Source organism: Callorhinus ursinus, unplaced genomic scaffold (genome assembly GCF_003265705.2).
Source record: "Callorhinus ursinus isolate GAN/ISIS: 27379988/994484 unplaced genomic scaffold, GSC_fseal_2.0 scaffold7, whole genome shotgun sequence".
NCBI classification, from domain to species: Eukaryota; Metazoa; Chordata; class Mammalia; order Carnivora; family Otariidae; genus Callorhinus; species Callorhinus ursinus.
Window position 1 is genome coordinate 15,582,959 of NW_027397069.1, and position 21,549 is coordinate 15,604,507.

Genomic DNA, 21,549 nt, shown 5'->3' on the forward strand with positions numbered 1-21,549 from the left:
TTTTCTTTTTCTCCTCCTTCTCCCTCTTTCATCTTCTCTTCTTCATTTTGAGATTGGAAGAAGAGGGAGATCCTGAATTTGCCCCTGAATCTGTAGAAAGAGTGGAGAATAATGTTCTTCCACTGATATGTGTCCTATGCATCTTTCCTTTAGTAAAAATGGGAATATGTGATAGCTAAACAGCATGTGTGAAATTATTATTGTTATTAAATTCTGCTATTTTGCACATTAAATGTGGAGAACCCACGGCATCGAGGGCTTGAAGAAATGGAAAGCATCCAGAGAAACCATGATGTTTATTTTTCTTGAGCTGCTTTCAAGATTGTCTCTTTTATCTTTGCTTTTTAGCAGTTGACTATAATATGGTGACTCATTCTTCCCTTTGGATTTACCTGTTTGGAGTTTCCTAAGCTTCTTCAATCTATAAATTTAAGTAGTTTGCTGAATTTAGAACATTTCAGCCAAGATTGCTTAAGTTAATTTTTCTGTCCCATTCTCTCTTTCTCCTCCCCTCTGGGACTCCAGTTCCAAATGTGTTCAATATATTGAAGCAATCCCACACAACTCTGACATTCTGTTTGTTTATTCAATCTTTTTTTCATCTTTTTCTTCAGATTAGATTTTTGTTGTTGTTGTTGATGTATCTAGGTGTTTACTTAATTTCTCTGTCATCTCCATTTTATTCTTAAGCTTATCCAATGATGTTTTTTTTCATGTTTTAGATTCCATTTTCAGGTAGAGAGTTCCCTTCTATTCAATTTAAATTTAATTTTACTTAAATGTTTTGGATTGTGTTTATCTTTATAAAGGTCTCTATTTGTCTTTTCAATTACTCTTTATTTTCATTTATTATGGGAGCATATTTCTTCACCTCATGGAGCCTAGGTAATAACTCCTAGACTCATTATAATACATTAGTATGGCATTATATCTCCCCACCCCCCACCAATGCAGAAAGGCTGTCAAGAGTTACAAACATTCTAGGGTCCAAAACTCCCCCTTAGAACCTGTGATAGGAGTTCCCGAATGATTGGAAGCACCCTCCATTAGAGACCACTCCACTGTATGTCACAGCCCCTCCCAGGCCAGAGACCCATTAACACCTGATTCCAAAACACCCTAGATGGAACTTGACTGTTCTCCCACCTTGAAACTGTACTTTCACTTTAATAAACTGCTTTGTGCTTGCTACTTTCCTTCTGGCTGTCTGTATTTGAGAGTGGATCCCCCCATAAATCTTCTCATGGGAAATCCAAGGACGGAGACCGCCATTCACACAACGTGGACACACCCCTAACAATAATATAGTACAAAATTTATTTTAGAATTGTTTTTCACATTTTTCAAAACATAAAATACAATTCTAAGCACATAGAAAGAATGTAGAAATGTCAGGTTGTTGACTATCCATTTACAGATTGGTGGAATTTTATGTAAACATAGAATAAATGTTTTTCTATACATATTTTCAGTTGCTTTTAAAATAACCTTTCAATTGCACGTTAAGTATGGTATTAAGAAAATATCATTCCAATCCGACTGATTAATCATAGTGTTAATACATAAGATAAATTATTTCGTTCCCTTGAACAATGCAGTTTTGTTATCTGAAAAACAAAGCAAGCAGCCCAAAATATTAATTTCCCTCTACATTCAGATTAATATATGAAATACAAAAACATTGGCTTGTTTTTAATTAAATTTATTGACTATCTGTATGTGTTTGTGTCTTTGTAGGCATGCAAACTTTGTTCTCTGTTTGCCTCTCTGTATTTAACCTGAAATGAAAATGTTTCAAATAAACTTTTTTGTTAAAAATAGCTTGCCTTGTTACTCCTCTCCCTAGTTTCCCATTAAAATACACATGTTACTAAAGAAAATGATACATAGTCTCAGTGCTACTGTAATGTAACAGTAGCATGTTCTCCATAGCCTGAATGTTATTTCCATGAAGCGAAATTGTTAAAGAATGTGGCTTAATTGATCATCAACCACCCTTTGTAAGGAGATGAATAGCACAGTTGATTAGAAAACTAGAGAAAATATTTTTGAACCACAGACATTATTGTTTCACCAAACTCAATATTGAGCAGTATTAATAGTACCACTTTGTAAAATGCGGATAAATCTCCCTCTCTTTTATCACCTTTCTCCTTTATTATTTCCTGCGTTCTTCTTTCTGTTCTTTTTCCTTTTCTCCATGCTTTTCTGTCCTCCACCTTCCATTAGTTTAAGAAACTCATTACTGACATTTTCAAGATACAGAGCATACATATGATCCTGATTAATAATTCAATCAGTATCAGATGGAATGATACATACAGGATAAATAACTATTAATTTAACCCTTACCTTATTTTGTTTTTCTCTTATTCTTAATTATCATTATTACTATTATTACTACTTTGGTTGTAGCAGCTCAGCCTTTAGCCTAATACACACGTATCCTCATTTTATGAATTGGAAAGTTGACAAGGACTTAGGATAACAACTGCTAGGTTGTAATTTGATCTTTGAACACATGTCTATCTGGCTGTAAATCCATATCCTTAAACATCATGAGATACTGCCTGCCACGTGATACCTATAAAAATAAATAAAGAGAGAAAATACAGGTTGCCAAACATTCAGGCTGACACTGGTAGTCTATTTCTGTGTTATGAGAGTAATTTATGGAAAGACAAAGCAGGTGGATTTGGACTGATGAGTAGTTTCCTTACATTAAAAAAAAGGATATTATTCCCTATCAACTTAGAATGAATTCTTATTCCTCTTGCCTCGCTGATAATTATTTTAGAAACACAATTCTGTGTCAAAAAGAAATGCTGACTGGCCATTCTTCTTTGGTAGTGGTTTATTACCTTTGTTCATTTCTAAGATTCTGTAGAGATACCCTAAACCTACAATGGGTTCTAAGAACTTATGAGGACTAGATAATTTTGAGAACATTGTCTAGACATGAGAGAATGGAGATGAGGAAGACTGAATGTCAGTTAGCTCAGACAAATTATATCTTTTCATCCCAATTTACATTAACTATATGACATATTTAACAACTGCTCACACTCAATTTTATCATACTAACTAGAGATTTTCATGCGATTTTAAATTTGTGTAAAAATATTATAATTATTGAGATATGGTTATCATTACCTCCCTTATATTTTAAAAAGAAAAAATTCCCTGAATAATATGTTAAAGTTAAATTAAATGTTTAATTTCCAATGATAATCCCAAAATATGTTTCAAAAGACATCATCCCTTCAAATTTATCAGTAATAGTTTTGAAGCTTAAAGTTTTTATTTAAATAGTATAATGGGTAAATAATGGTTTCTTTTTTTATTATTATTATGTTATGTTAGTCACCATACACTACATGATTAGTTTTTGATGTAGTGTTCCATGATTCATTGTTTGTGTATAACACCCAGTGCTCCATGCAATATGTGCCCTCCTTAATAATGATTTCTTTTAAAGAAATTACTAACATTACTTGTATTTTCATATAGACCATTATATACTGGCATATTTATTTTTTTATGGTTTAAAATATATATAGGTCTATGTCTATATATTACTGCTATCTAATTCTTCTACTAAATATCACAGTGTAAATACGTTTAATGTTTTGTATTAGTTTCAAAATGATATGTCAAAATTCAGCTATATAAATGTTCCAGAATATTTTCCATTATCTCACTGTTAATCATTTACATTATTTGTCTTTCTCTCTTCCATACTAACTTGTAATGTTGTTTGAAAACACAAAAGGCGGATGTGGACTCTAATATTGCAATATTTACATATATCACACCATCACATTGTACACAAAATTACACAATGCTATATGCCAATCATATCTCAACAATACTGAAAAAATAAAGTACAAGCCAATAAAATTTTTAATCCAAGTTTAGTGAGCCTTGAACCCTATCTCTGGATAGTGTAGTATTTGTTCAATTAGGAGATGGCATTTCACTGTTTGCATGTCATAAACAGTTTGTGGGTTCACAAGGAACCCCAAGCTTTCGTTTTGCTCTGGGCCCTACAAATTACATAGTTGGTCTTGCATTCAAGTGGGTGGAGTACCTGTGTAGAAAGGTAGACAGGAGAGCTGATTCTTCCAAGTATTCAGCAAAGAATCTGTATTTAATAATGGTGAGTAGTACCGGATGTTATTGAAGTAAAAAATGTAAGAAAAGAATTTAATGTTTTGAAACTGATTTTTAGTTTTTGAGAGAGCGATCTTCTGAGCTGTGGTAAAGGAGAGAATGTACTCAAGTGGATATGAATTTTACACCTTGGCCTGGAGATCATACCCTAATATACAAGGCCATGACACAGTACAAAGAGCATGTGGAATTGGATGGTACTTTAAGATACTAGCTCAGTCTTCTCTATGCTTCATGACCTTATGCAAGTTGTAAGTTTTCTCTTGCTCCAATGCAAAGTTGAGTTAGTCATGCCAATTCCAAGGTAGCAAACACATAGCCATCATGCATTATTTATTGTCTCATATGATGCTGGCTTCTTGAATGTCTGAAATTATTTTAATTTTTCCTAACTTTAAACAACTGTGGATTTCAAGTACAAATACAGATCACTGGCTTCTTCTAAAACATAATAAGTTTTGACCACATTGGGTTGGCGTTTTAACATGACAGGAATCACCAGGAACTAATACCTGCTTGCCTTACAGAAGATGTATGTTCTCCACTTGGAAAAAGTCTCAACATTTCCTCTTACTGCCCCCACCTTCTCCCCTCATGTGCCTACTTACTGCAGAAAGCTCTGCTTTGTTCCTAACTCACTTGGAAGGATTGAGAAGATAATTAGACAAATAATAAAGCGAAGTTGCTCAGCCCATATTTGATGTTAAATAAAAGAAAACCTAAAAAGAATAAGGAAAAGGATTTTGCTTCCACTTATGATATCCTGGGTGGGATTTATATTCTAGAATCATCATAAAAACCCTGTGGATGAGATGCTATTATCTCCATTGTAACAGAGTCAAACGAGTTGGTGATATAGATTACCCAAGTAAGTCTACAGAGCCTATAAATGATAGAGAGAAGATCAAAACCCATCATGTCTGGCTTGAGAGTCTCTCATTCAAGTTCTGCTGTTACTACACCCGGTCAGTGGGGTAACTAGGGAAGTAGAATTCCAAATTATGCATAATGTTAGAATACTCTAATTTGAAACAAGTATTAAATTGAATCTTATGAATTTAAAGTAAGAGAATAAGTGTAAATGGAAGGGTCTTTATCAAAGACGTAATTCTTATTCTATAATGTTTATATGCAAATTAAAGACAAATATATATATATATATTACTGAATAGGAGTGGAAGAATATTTAATTCTGTTAGCCACTGAGATCTCAATATATATACACCTCATAGATTATCATAATAGATTCATAGAGATTTTGCATATAATCGTGCATAAAAATGAAACAGGCAGCTTGTTTTAGGAATGAATTCTATTAAGCTTTTTATAATAATTGTGTTTGTGCCTTCTAATATTTCTTTTGACTACATCCCCTACCCTACCTTTCAGCATGTTTAAATAAAGGGTTTTCATTGTGATTTTTTATAAAGATTTTATTTATTTATTTGCCAGAGAGAGAGAGAGAGAGCACAAGCAGGGGGAGCATCAGGCAGAAGGAGAAGCAGGTTCCCCACTGAGCAGGGAGCCCGACGTGGGACTCGATCCCAGGACCCTGGGATCATGACCTGAGCCGAAGGCAGATGATTAGCCAACTGAGGCACCCGGTAGTCCCATTCATTGTGATTTTAATCTGCTTTAACATAAGTTTCCATTCCAAACTAAATTAACAAAACTACAGCAAGAAGGGAGAAAATATTTGCAAAATTTAATATGGAAAGTTTAGGCAGTCAAAGCTTAATTGCCTGATATACATTAGAAATCCTACTATTTTGGCATTTGGCAATATAAAAGTAATCCTCAAGACCATGACAGGCTGGTCTCTTTGGTGTGGTCACTTCCTGCAGGATCAGACTGTTTTCATGAATATCAATGGTGGAGTGGCTGAACTATTACAACAGGGCAAGTTGCCTCAGTCCTGTCTCTATTACCTTTTTTTTTAAAGTTGATTTATTTTTTTAAGATTATTTATTTATTTATTCATGAGAGACAGAGAGAGAGAGAGGCAGAGGGAGAAGCAGGCTCCCAAGGAGCAGGGAGCCCAATGCGGGACTGGATCCCAGGACCCTGGGATCATGACCTGAGCCCAAGGCAGATTTTTAACCATCTGAGGCACCCAGGCGCCCTCTATTATTTTGTTTTTTAAAGAAATCCTATCAACAGATGGTAGGAGGGGCGCCTGGGTGGCTCAGTTGTTTGGGCGACTGCCTTCGGCTCAGGTCATGATCCTGGAGTCCCGGGATCGAGTCCCGCATCGGGCTCCCTGCTCGGCGGGGAGTCTGCTTCTCCCTCTGACCCTCTTCCCTCTCGTGCTATCTTTCATTCTCTCTCTCTCAAATAAATAAATAAAATCTTTAAAAAAAAAAAAAACAGATGGTAGGAGTAACTCCTGTATATTAATCATTATTGGATTCTTCACCACTTCCTGTGGTACAGGTCAAATGTCAATCAATACATTTTGTTATGAATATCTCAAAGAATTTCAGTCTTAATTAGATCGTTCATAATTTGCACAGAATTGAAGCATTAGTAAGTTCATATTAGTGGTCAAGATATGTAAGCAAAAAATTTAACCTTGGTGATATCACAGAAAACTAAAATAATAATTCTGTTTAAATAAGGCCAAAGGAGAAAAGCAGTCATTAGGAATTCAATATGAGCTCATCTACAATATACTGCCCAATTATTGCCATAGAGTGAAAGGAGGATTTTTTTTTCCTTGCTGAAGCCAAGGAGGCTGTGTTTTAATTAATAAGTGAAATATATTTTCATGAATATATTTTAATGTAGAAAGTCTGTTGCATACTAGTCCTATAATGGATTACTTTACTTCCCCAATTAACCAGTGAAATTCCTAACCAGTTTTGTGTACATTGACAAATGAATGTATCGTTATTATTGTCTCCTTCCAACAACCACTGTCCTAATCATCCTAAAACATAAGGAAAAAAAGAAAAAAAGTCATAGAGACTTTCTTGAGAGAAAGAGAGCAAAGAACAAAAAAGGGAGAAGGGGAGATAGTGCAATTTTGCAATGTGATAGCACAAACAGGAGAAGGAACAACACTGTATATTTAGTTACATTTTGCAGCATAAATGATAGCTTTGAGATATATAAAACTGCTACACTTCTGAAAATATGGAAATATTTATAAAATTATAGTGGCCAGTAACTAAAAAATTGTTTAATGATTTTTATATATCTATTCTACCTTGAATGACTTAGCTTTCTACTAAATCTTGATTCATATACTAAAAGTCTTCCAACTTTATTCCTTATTTTTCAGGATTTCTTTAGACATTCTTGATCCTATGCATTTCCAAAAAGTTCTGATTGGGTTAGCACGGGACTATTAGATCATTGGTGAAATTAACATCTGAATCATGGTATATCTCTCCACTTTTAAGAGTCTTTGCTTCCTTTCAACACTTTGTAAATTTCAGTGTAGAGAACTTGGTCATATTTTGTTAAATTTAATGGTAAGGGTTTTTTAAAAAGTATTTGGTAACTTACGGTAGTAAACTATTTTTATTTATTTACAATAGTGAGACAGGAAACCAGAGGGACCGCATGAGAGACAAAACTGTTTTTTTTTTCCCTTTACTTCTTTTTAAGCTTCTATTCTTGCTAGGGCCTGCACATCCACCCCATTCTACACATGTCTTGTAAAGCAAATAGCACATGTCCTCCTTGTAAGGGACAAGGAGTTAATGATTCTCCAGAACAAATAACATATAAGGAAGGACCAGGTGAGAATGACCTGATGAAGCTATCATATGTACATTCCAGACCACTGGAGCTAGACGTCTCAGTGCCAAGAGCCCCTGGCTCCAAGGAATAACACCTGAGCTCTTGTCTTTGTTCTAACCAGTTCCTGGATGTCTGAGAGGACGCATACACCAGAACTCCATCCTCGGTAAAAAACCCCAGATCCCAAACATATATGAGGATTCCCACCTTTCTTTTCTGAGCCTCCTGGATGCTCAGTCTGTATCTGTTCTCTCTCTATCTTCCTTTCACCTCCTGCTAGCTCACATTTGACTCTATCCTTCATGAAGCAAAAGACCCTCTTGGATGGTCCTGTGGGAAACCCCCTGGGTCCTAAGACCCAGCCTGCTGCAATCAATAGTAAATTACTTTTATTTTCTAGTTGTTTACTGCTGATATGTAAATATGATGTAAATATGAAATTCAGTATTGTATATAAAGCGTATAGTCCATTACCTTGTAAATTAACTTATTATTTCCAGTGGCTGTTTTACAGATTCTTTTATATGTTTTTTGGAAATCATCATGTCATTTGCAGATAGAGAGAGAGATTTATTTCCTCTTTGATTTTTTATACTCTATAATCTTCTTGACTATAAACTCCAGAACAATTTTGAAGTAGGTAAGTATCAGCACCCTACATTATGCCTCATGCCCGGGGGAAAGAAATGAGCCATTCATAGCTTAGTATGTGCTATTAATTTCTCATAGATGTTTGATGTTAGATGAAGAAAATCTTCTACTCCTAGTTTGCTGACATATTTTTTTTATCATGAATGGGTGTTAATTTTTCTTTTTGTAAAGATTTACTTACTTATTTTAGGGGGGGAGGGTAGAGGGAGAGAGAGAATCCCAAGCAGACTCCCTGCTGAGCATGAAGCCCAATGTGGGTTTCAATCTCAGTACCCTGAGATCATGACCTGAGCCAAAATCAAGACTTGGACGCTTAACTGACTGAGTCACCCAGACACCCCAAGGGTATTAATGTTTCAAATGATTTTTCTGCATCTATCAAAATGATTTATAGGTTATCCTTTATTTTGTTAATATGTGAAATATTCTGATTGAATTTTGAATGTCAAATTGATCCTGAATTTCTAGAAAAAATTACTATGCTACAATATATGACTCTTTTATATATTCCTGTGTTTGATTTGCAAATATTCTTTTCAGTATTTTTATGTTTGTAATATTTTATCAGATTTTGTTATTAGGGTTATGATGAACTATTAAAACATGCAGAAAAATGAAACTAGGCCACTTTCTTACACCAAACACAAAAATAAATTCAAAATGGATGAAAGTTCTAAATATGAGACAGGAAACCATCAAAATCCTAGAGGAGAACACAGACAGCAACCTCTTTGACCTTGGCCATTGTGACTTCTTACTAGACACATCTCCAGAAGCAAGGGAAATAAAAGCAAAAATGAACTATTGGGACTTTTCAAGATAAAAAGCTTCTACACAGTGAAGGAAACAATCAACAAAACTAAAAGACAACCTGTGGAATGGGAGAAGATATTTGCAAATGACATAGCTGAAAAAGGGTTAGTATCCAAAATGTATAAAGAGCTTATCAAACTCAACCCCCCAAAACACATAATCCAGTTAAGAAATGGGCAGAAGACATGAACAGACATTTTTCCAAAGAAGTCATCCAGATGGCTAATAGACACATGAAAAGCTGCTCATCATCATTCATGAGCAGGGAAACACAAATCAAAACTACTATGAGATACCACCTCACACCTGTCAGAATGGCTAAATTTAACACAGGAAACAGCAGATGTTGGTGAGGATGCAGAGAAATGTTAACACTCTTACAGTTTGGTGGGAATGCAAACAGGTGTGGCCGCTCTAGAAAACGGTATGGAGGTTCCTCAAAAAGTTAAAAAAATAGAACTATCTTAGACCCAGCAATTGCACTACTAGGTATTTACTCAGAGGATACAAAAATACTGATTCGAAAGGGTACATGCACCCCCTCCCCGATGTTTATAGCAGCATTATAACAATAGCCAAACTATGGAAAGAGCCCAGTTGTCCAGTGACTAATGAAGGGATAAAGAAGTGGTGGTACACACACACACACACACACACACACACACACACACACACACACACAGAGGAATATCACTCAGCCATCAAAAAGAATGAAATCTTGTCATTTGCAATGATGTGGATAGAGCTAGAGTGTGTTATGCTAAGTGAAACAAGTCAGTGAGAGAAACACAAATACCAAATGATTTCACTCATATGTGGAATTTAAGAAACAAAACAGATGAATATAGGGGAAGGAAAAAAAAAGAGAAGGAAGCAAACCATAATAAACTCTTAAGGATAGAGAAAAAACTGAGGGTTGATGGAGGGAGGGGGGTGGGGATGGGTTAAATGGGTGATGGGTATTAAGGAGAGTACTTGTGGTGATGAGCACTGCGCGTTGTATGTAGGGGATGAATCACTAAATTCTATTCCTGAAACGAATATTACACTGTATGTTATCTAACTAGAATTTAAATAAAAACTTGGGGAAAAAAAGTCAAAAAGTTATTCTATTTCCTGAAAGATTTTGTACAAGAATGACAGTATTTCTTCTTTAAATGTTTGACAGAATTCATGAAGGAAGATAACTAGTTCTGGAGATTTCTTTTTGAAAAATGTATTTTGATTAAAAAATTCAATCTGTGCATATGTGTGTGTGTGTACACACATGGCTGTAAGTGGATTGCTTGTTCTTATATCAGTAATTTCAATAAATTATATTGTCCATTTCATCAAATTTGTCAAGTTATTCATCAAATTTTATCACTCTTTCTACTTCTATAGGATCTATAGCAATAACCCTTCTTTCATTCCTGGTATTAATAATTTATGATTTTCTCCATTTTTGTATAAATAAATTTTGTTAATTATTTTAAAAAGTAAATTTTGGCTTTATTGATTTATCTGTTGCTTTTCTATTTTATTTGCATGGATTTTCTCTCATTACTTATTTTTACTAACTTTGGTTCTGAATTGCTATTTCATTTGCATTTGTTAAAGTGAAAATTAAGATCTTTAAAATTTAGACATTTGTTTATTTCTACACTAAGTATTTAAAGATGTTCTTTTCCCTCTAAGCACTGCTTTTGCTGCATTCCATAATTTTATAATCCATTTCAGTAATAATTTAATTCAATGTCTTTCTATTTATTGTTCAGATGATTCCTGTTTTTATTTTTTTGTCCAGTGTTTCCAAATCTTCAGGAATGAATAGTATTAGTCAATTTTGCTTCATATATTTTGAAACACTATTAATAGGAGCATACTTTGATGTTTTTAAATAATTCACTTTTTTATCATTTTGAGATGTCCTCAATCATTTCTGATAATGCTCTGTATTTTGATATTAATATCCAAATCCGGCCTTCTAATACTTACTGTTTGCATGTTATATCTCTGTTTCCATATTTTTCAAGTGTCTGTATCCTTACATTGATGTGCATCTCTAGTGAATAGCATAGAATTGGGTCTCACTGTTTTAATCATTCAGATAATATCTATTAATTCAAGTGGAAAGTAATATTCAACGTAATCATTCCTATATTTGGATTTAGGAATGCTTTTTTCCTATTTTGTTTCTGTTTGTCCTCTCTGGTTTTCATTCTCCTGTATTTTTTTTCCTATATCAAAATGGATTATTTGAATGTATTTTTTCATTCTTTTAAATTTTTCTGTTAGCTTTTAGTTATACCTCTGTATTGTTTTCAGTGTTAGCTCTAGAGTTTTTATCATGCACTCTTAACTTTTTAAATTTTAACTAGGGTAACATTATTTATTATTAAAAAGAACAAACCTAAATATACATATTTTTTTCCCTCTAGGAATGTCTTTTATTTGAATGGGTAATTAATTTTTGGTTGTTCTATAATGACTTATTTTCCTAAGTGAATATGTAAATTTGTGATATATAGCAAATAAGTAACTAATGTATGAGTAAAAAGTGCTGTAAATAAAATACAGTTAAGATAGAAATTGATTTCTGAGTCAAAGTTACTGTAACATAATTTGGGATAGCAATAGTATTCTTTTTTAAATATAACCTTTATTTGGGAATATTTTACCTGACTATATTTAAATTCCTTTAATCCTTCTGTTGATCTTTATGAATAATTTTTTCTTGTCTTTAACTGTCCACATAATAATGGATCATGATTTTATAATATAATTGCAACAAAATTGAATATACCAATTGCTATCCTTTTGAAAGTAGGCCACTGATGAAATCATTTTTTAACATTTATTTATTTGTTTTAGAGAGAGAGAAAGAGAGGGCGAGTGGGGGGAGGGGCAGAGGGAGAGCAAGAGAAATCCTTAAGCAGACTTCTGGATGAGCATGGAACCCAAAGTGGGGCTCAATCCCAGGACCCTGAGATCATGACCTGAGCGGAATCAAGAGTCAGACCCTTAACCAACTAAGCCACCCAGGAGGCCCAATGATATTATTTTATATACCTTATACAATAAAAAAATCCAGTTTGTTTTAAGCATTTGAAGTTGAAAATCAAATACATATTAATCACATCTTTAATTCAAAAAAATCATCTTTGACTAATAGCTATGTCTCATGTTCTTTGCTGAGTGTTAAAAAATAGAACACTAGGGCGCCTGGGTGGCTCAGTTGGTTAGGCGACTGCCTTCGGCTCAGGTCATGATCCTGGAGTCTTGGGATGGAGTCCCGCATTGGGCTCCCTGCTCAGCCGGGAGTCTGCTTCTCCCTCTGACCCTCTTCCCTCTCATGCTTTCTATCTCTCATTCTCTCTCTCTCTCTCTCTCTCAAATAAATAAGTAAAATCTTTAAAAAAAATAGAACACTAATAAAGAATTTGTATCTGACCTATACGGTTTTCGGTATATCAGTTTTGATATAGGAGAAGTTAGGCTACACACAGAAAAGCATGTAATCTACACTGAAGAAATAGGAACACTTCATATTATGTTTAAAACTTTATGTAAGGAAACATGGCTAGATGAATAAATTACCTGGACAAGTAATAATATCATGTTTTGGATAAGGAACTCTCAATAGATGGAGACATTTTCCAAAGTGTCTCTGTCTTACTATTAATATTCAAGGGGACTCTCGACCTCAACAGGTTTATTTATCTAGCAAATTATATTCAGAGATTTTTTTGTTTGCTTTTAAAAATAAATGAGACATTTCTTTGTTATCTAGATTATGTAAGAAAACTGGAGAAAAAATAGATTTTTAATATAAACAGAAAAAAACAAAATGAATTTTTGTGTTTATATTTAATTTAATGCTCATTTTGAAAAATATTCCTGTTCTGATTTGTTTTGAAAATAGATTCAGTATGTGAACTAAAATAGTGCTTATTAACATAGCATTAATATTTAGCAATACAAACATAAAAATATGTTCTCCTTTAGGGATTATGTTTTATCATGCTGAGATATCTAATTTCTGATTTTTTTTAGTGTTTTAAAATTTGAAATTGAACTTTTGTGGCTGCTATTTGCTTGTCCTTATTAATTTTGTTTTATTGATGCTTATTAAGAGGCATTTTTTAAAGAGGCATCTTAGATCAGCTACTTTAGCACCTGTTATCTTTTTCTTAACTACAGAACTTATTTTAAAATAAATTATATTCCCATAACTCATCAGGTTTTGAAGTCATGTCGTCAAATTCATTATTTCTATAGATTCTTTCCCTCCCCAATCATGATCACGTAACACCTATAGATCCTTTCGACAAAAACTCCCTAGGTTTTTTCCTGAAAGAAGAACGGTGTTTCCTGCTAGCTGCAAATAACAGGCTTTGGTTTATGGTTTGGTTTAACCTTTGGTTTTTTAAATGGAATTGTGCAACCTCTTTCTCAGAATGTCTTCATCTACCTGTCGAGAGCCACTGGACACTGACTTATGCCTTCCGTGGGAAGTCAGTACCACTAATTTTATTTATATGTTTAACAGGAAAAACAAACAAACAAAACGCAGAGACTTTATAGATTTTTCAACCATCAGCTCTTCTTTTAAAGTTAAGCTTTTATTTCTTGCACCAGTGGATTGCAATCCTTGTCCCCTGTGCTCTTGTCATTATTAACATTGTGTAATTTTATTCTGTTAAATGAAATCCATATATTTCTATAAAAGAGTGGAAAATGGAAAAAAAATATTATTCAATAATACCATAAGGCTATCACTCAACTAGAGGGTCCTGTAGCTTTCAATACCTGTCATTACAACACATTTGATTTGAGGTTTATAATATAATAATAATATCAGTGTTTCCGAGTATCGGATATTATGTGCACATTGTCTGCCTTTCCCACTGCATTCCTTTTCTCATCATCTTGAAATCTAGATTTCTGCCATAAGTAAACTGACTTCGGTTCTTAGAACATGAAAGATTATTTCATTGTTGCTTCTGGTTTTTGTACCTTATTCCCCATCTGTGTTTTTTTTTTTTTTTTTTTGTCTAGTGAAAATATACTCCTGGTTTAATCCTCTACTCAGTGGTCACCTTCATTATGATGTTTTATTTAAATGCAAGCAGATTCTCTCTCTGCATTATTTTTTATACTCCTTGCTCCTTACACAGTGCAGTTCTGAGTGGCCAATATATAGCACCCCTTGTTTTTTCTCTGTAATTCACAACTGAGGAATAAACAGGGGAAACAAATAGATGGAGTGAGAAGATATATCCTTTAATACTGATGAAGCAGAGTGGAGACACAGCTTTGGATACGGAGCCAATGAGCTGGCTAATGTATTTCTTTAGTGTGACACATTCTTTCAAAGGGTCACTGACAAAGCCAGATATGCAAAATGTCTTTGCCAGGGAGAGTTGCCATGGTAAACTTGACACAAAGGGCAAGCTAATATATTCCACTTTACCTGCAGGCAGCAGGATCTAAAAGAGAGAGGGCCTAGGAGGACACGCTCAAGCAGACTTTTCCTTCTCCTAAACCCAACAATCAAGGAAGTCAAGTTAGAATTCGCAAAAGGACCAGTGGAAATTAGGAAATATAAGGAATGGGGAATACAAACTCAGTCCTAACATTCCCCACCATTGACGAGATCTGCTAGGTGGAAATAGATACCTTCTCCAAGATCAACAGCTTGAAATATGGCAGACTTTCCTCCCCTGTGAGAGAGGCCAGTGCAGCTTGTAAAAGCTGAGGATGTCCATGCCGGACAATTTCTGTCTCTCCATCTGTCTCTTGGGGGATGGAGCTGACTAGGCCAGGCCCAATGAGGCAGCCCTTGTGACAAAGTATCATTTCATTTCATCCTCGGAAACCTACATCTGAGCCTCCAAGTGTTTTTGCTGAAAGACAGCTAAATACTATCCTAGCTTATACAAGAAGACAAAAATGTTTCTTTCTGCAAACCTCACTCATCCTAATTGTGTCCTTTGACAACTGGTCAGGACTGAGGACCCGGATACTGTGTAGTTTGTCTGGTTCACTCGCTATACCACCTACAGCTAATACCTACATACATGTCCTTGTAGACATAGCAAGCAACACGCCTTATTTCTTCCACGGGGGCCTGTACTCACCTCGACTCTTTGCAAACACTGTGGCTATGAACATGTGCATGCGAGTGGTGTGTTCTGTGCTGTGCTGTCTTGGAGACTCACTGGCAGAGGGGGCAGGAGACAGTGTGCCTGAGAGAGAGTGTGAACAGGTTAGAGATGAGTGTCCTGAATAGCACGTTTGGACATCTACTATGTTTTTAAATTCTCTGAAGCTATCATCTCTGAGCATTGTGCACTGGGCAGGCTCTGTGCTGTACATGGGCACACCATCGTGAAAAAAAACATACAAAAAATGCAATGGAATGAATACGTCCCCCTAAAATTCGTATGTCGAAACCTAATCTCCGATGTCATAATATTCGGAGGCGGGGGTTTTGGGAGGTGATTAGGTCATGAGCATGGAGCCCCCATTTAAGGAATTAGTGTCCTTATAAAAGGGACTCTCAAGAACTCTATTTTCCCCTCTGCCATGTGAGGATACCACAAGGAGCTTTCTGTGAACAAGGAAGTGGGTCCTAACCAGACACCGAATCTGCTAGTACTTCGGTCTTGGACTTCTCAGCCTTCAGAGTTATGAGAAATAAATTTCTATTGTTTATAAGCCATGAAGTCTGTGGTATTCTGTTCTTACAGACTGAACAGACTGAGACACACAGTGAATAATCTCTACCCTTATAAAGGTTTTATCCAAGTGAGGATATCAGTATTTTAAAAATCTCTTTCTTGTTTTTTTTTTTTCCTTTTCAATGGTGCGAAGTACATAAAAGAAAGTAAAGTGGTATGAGAAAAAATAAGGAAAAGGATGAATTCAGTTGGGAATCCAGAGAATACCATTCTAACAAATTACATTTTATATTGAGATATTAGACATGAGACACGAATGGAGGTCAGTCAGTCTATGATAGAGAGAGCTGCTTTTTTCCAGAACATCTGTCTTCTAGAGACACGAGGTTCAGTGCGAGATTGCGGTTACGGACACAGGTACCAGATATCTTGGTTGACTTCTTTACATAATTAATGGTCATAAAACTCCAATTACCCTTCATTGAGCTACAAATTGCTCCAAAGATCTGCGGAAACTGACATAGGGCAAAGAACAAAGAGAAGAAGAGCCAAAGACAATATGTAGCCCAGAACAGGCATGTAAAAAATGAGATGCCTTAGAATAATCTTGAGTGTAGAATATGAAAGTAAAAGTACTCGAGAAACATGTAGTTAAAGAGGGTTAAACAAACTTGTGGTGTAAAGTAACTGATCAATATTTCTTAAAGCTTCTGGTTATCACATACATTGAACATTGTATGGATTCCACAAATGTTAGGTGCAAACTGTCCCATCATTAGTTTTATTCTTTTGGCCAATTCTTCCTTCAGAAAACCACCTCAAAAAATAGTAACATTAGTTTTGGGGAGCTGTATGTATTACTGTAGAAATGATAAACTGAGTGTTCAGTCATTAAAACCAATGCAAGAAGAGGAAAAACTCTGCCAGGTCTCCTGAGGAAGGAGAGTATTCCTAAAGAATTGGACTTAATACTGAATTTTTAGGAAGTAAATGTAATGAATGTTCACATAAGCTTGGGCGGGGTCTTTCAGTGCAAGTTTTGAGAGAAAGGAAACACACATGTCTATTAAATAGACACAAAAATGAATTCAGCTGAAATTATTCAATTGTTTTGGTAGTATCATTTTATATTTAATTTTTCATGTGTATAAAGAGCTTATTCAGTTCATTAGAGTGGGCAAGTTCCCAGCTAAATGCACAGATACAAGAAAGGCATTCCTGGCAGAAGCAAGTGAGGTCGCATGGGGACTGGGCATCAGGCAAAGAGAGAGCAAGGTTTCAGACTCAGACCCAGCCAGAGCCCCTGAGCTGCAGGTGGGCTAACGTCCTGGCCACGGCTTCCTTCTCACAGCTGGGCCTCCTGCAAGGACTGTCTTGAACATTACATCATTTCAGGGATGTCAGGGGAACAGATATGAAAGAAACAGAGCCTGTGTTCTGGTGCACCTCAACTGCTCTTGCTTTGTGAGTCACATGCTAGTGTGTGAACAAGAATTTTAGAATACTCTAGTAACAGTGGGTCAGAGTGGTAATATCTCCGTATTTCTCCCTCAGTGCCTCCTTTCCTATTTTCCTTCTTACTTGAATTCCCATCCTTAAGCCACCTGCCCTGATGATGAAAGTCTCACATACACAAGTCTCTCAGATGACAAGCTGTTTCCAAAGCAGCATCTGGTGCGGTCTATGACATCGAAGAAGGGCAGTGCTCTGGTTAGTTATCCTCTGTGTAAAGAGTCATCCACCCCTGGCCAAGGCCTACATGAATGCATAATTTAGTGGACAGTTTTAGAAAGTAGTATATGGATGAAAATAAGAAACACACTCCAAAGAGCTATCATTTCTGGTGACTGGACCAGTTAATGACCAATTCACAGATGGTCTCACTTGAAGGCTACCAAATTATTGTGTTTTGATAGCATCAGTTAATAATAAAACAAAACAAAAACAAACAAAACAAAAACATCAGGAACTAGAATATAACGCACATTACTTTTTTAGATTTATTTGTCTATACTTAACACTTATTTGATTGGTTATCAAACTTGTTGGGAAAATTCTTGAGAAAATAACTTTTCTTTGATCTATTAGAGGCCATCAGCACAGAGAACAAATCTCATTCTGCTGACACAGAAAGTAAGAGGGAACAGGACATCAACGTCACGGTCTTTTTTTTTTTATTAAAAGAGATATATTGGACACAAGGGAAAGGGTAAAGTTTCAGAGGTTAACTTTCGTCCTTGCTATTGGCAGATGGTGAAATCTGAGAATTAACTCCATGCAACTGAAATGATCAGGTAGAAAAAGCATAACTTGACACCATATCGTGGTCAAAAACAGAGAGAATGAGGAACAGTGATGTAATCTTGGGTATTTTTGGGGGAGAGAATTTTGTTCCAGAATGTGGAAGAAAACTTTGCGACCCAGGAATTGGCATAGAAGTCAGCACCCACAGGAATCCCTGCCTGGTGAGAAAATGAACTAATCTGAGTTTAGTCATTCCTCTCCAGGATGAGATTGATGAGAAATAGCTAGAATCTGCTCTGTGTCAGAATGAAAAGTACCAGTTAAACTTGTTAGAAAATGTCCATGTTCAGGAAACTATCTCATATCTACAATCAGAAAAAAATACAAATATGTGAGTAAAAATATAGGTACATATCGTGTGTCATATATTTACACACTCACACACAGAGTCTATCTTCAGTATTCCTGGATTCTGTATCAGTGAATTCAGCTACTCACTACACTTGTTGTGTAATCCCTGAAACTGATACTCCCAGTACTTCCACGGCCATTCTCAGACACTCACGTAGTAGCAAAAATAGGAGTCACCCAAGCACACATTCTCACCCAAGGTCCAACTAAGTCACACTCTGACTTTTTGAGTTAGCGCTCATGTTTTAATGTCATTTTTGCTTCCTAGTTAGTGCCATGTCTTTCACATTTTTGCGTTTTTTTTTTTTTTGGTTATTCTGTGACATAAATAATGTTTAGTGTTCAAAATGGTTTCCTAGCATACTGCTGAAGTGTTGTGTGGGGTTCCCAAGCCCAGGAAGACTGCGAGACACGTTATAGAGAAAACAGTTGTGTTAGGTAAGCTTCATTAAAGCACACATTACAATACTATTGACATAAGTTCAATGTTAATGAATTGAACCTATTGTTTCAATAAGGTGTCTTTATTTTTTTAAATGTTTTATTTATTTATTCATGAGAGTCAGAGAGAGAGAGAGAGAGAGAGAGAGAGAGAGGCAAAGGCAGAGGGAGAAGCAGGCTCCCCGCCTAGCAGGGAGCCCGATGCGGGACTCGATCCCAGGACCCTGGGATCATGAGCTGAGCCGAAGGCAAACCCTCAACCATCTGAGCCACCCAGGCATCCCACAATAAGGTGTCTTTAAACAGATATATAAAACAAGGTTATGGGTTGATGACTTTACAATAATGTTGTGACGTCACCAGCATCCCATTGGCCAGGTCATGTGCTATCCCATTCTCTTCATTTCTTCCCCAGTAGAAATCACTATCTTTAATTGTAAAACAATATGTAAGTATTCTATAATATTTTATGTTATTTTATAAATAATGTAAATGTTATCATTGATAATACTTTTATATTTTGTTTTTAATGATATTTTCATAATATACTCATGAGAGCCATCAATGTTGTGTGCAGCAGAACTTTAGTGTTCACAGCTACATTTTATTTCATTGTATATGTACACCTTGCTTTATGCATTCACTCTTCTACTAATAGTTATTTGGGTTCCTTCTAACTTGAGATGATTATAATTAATGATGATATAAACATTCTTATACATGTCATTTCTTGTACATAGATATACATGTTTGTCAGTAACTTTGAGGAGTGTATTGCAGGAGTATGCATATATACAATTTTAGTAAATATTATTAGGCACTTTTCTGAAGCATTCTATCAATTTACCCTCCTGACAGCAATGTCTGACTTTGAATTGCTCCACCTCCATACCAACCTTGTTATTATCCATCTTATTTATTGTAGCATTTGCCATGGGTACATGGTTATAATGTATTTTGGTTTGAAATTTTATTTCACTGATGACTAATGAGGTTGGGAATGTATTCAAGTATTTATTGTGCCTTTGCATAGCATCTCTTCTTATTGATCTCTAAAGAACCAGAGTGATTAATCTACTATCAAATGACTTCTATTTTCCTGGGCATCTTTGTCTGCCTAGTTAGCTCTCCAGTGCCTTTAAAACTAGATATTTTTCTTCAAGTATTCACTTTGATTCCTACATAAATGTTGGTATGAAATAAGCTAAGCCACAATTACCATTTTAAAGAATTACTTCTCTTGCCCTCTCTTTCCTACCCCCTCTGATTTCCGGGGAAATGCTATTTTCAAGATCTCCTCAAGTTGAAATACTTTTGAATAAAGTTGGTCAGAATTCCCTTAGGGATGTTTTATTTATAGATTTCTTGTGTTGTCTTTTGTATACCAGAAGGAAAAAAAGAGAACAATGATGGAGATAAAAATGAAACAGATTCAGGATCTGTCAGGAAAAAGGGTCTAGTTATAACATGAAAGGAAACGCCTGATAAAAGCATAGGGTTAGTTAACACTTCCATCCCCCACAAAATTACCATTTTTTGTGGTGATAACTTTCAAGTATGTAATACAATATTGTTAACTATATTCACAATGTTGTACATTAGATCCTCGGAACTCATTCATCTTCTAGCTGGGGTTTTGTACCTTTGGATCAACATCTCCCCATTTCTCCCATCTCTCAGTCTGGTAACCACCATTCTACTCTCTATTTCTAGGATTTCAGCTTTTTAAAATTCCACATATAAATTAGAAAATACATTAGTTGCCTTTCTTTGTCTAGAAAGTGTAGATCCTTATTTCTATTTCAGCTAAAACTGTATGTTGATTCTGCCTCATGTTTTTGAGTAAAATCTTCCCCGGGAAAATACTTAGGAATTTTGTTGCTGGTTTTGTTTTGTTTTTCAGGAATTCTAGCACATTGAGATGGTCTCTGAAATTTGGCTGAAATCTTCTTAAAGGGAGAAGACTTGTAAATATATATCATCATTGCTAAGTTTTACAGAAGCGTAGTGTGCTAGAGCAGACAGAGGGAAAGACAGAGTCCAAGGAGTGCCCAGAAAAGGCCTAACGTGCCATAAAATAAGGCAGAAGAGAGTTGCCCCTGCTGAAAATCACTACAATACAAGTAGCAGTTAAGCAAGCAAAATTACAGACAAGCAACACCACTCATTCATTTAACACATATTTATGAGACCTAGAACATTCATTCACCAACTGTCTTATTCACTCTAGCCACAAACTCCTTACCAGGAATATGAAGCCTATATGATTTTTGCAGTTTAATGAAATCAACATGCAAATTATTATTGATATATTATTGATAGATTAGTCATAATGGTGATTATATCCTCCATGCATCTTACATAGCCTCTATAATTAGTATTGTGTGGATATTCTTTAGACAAA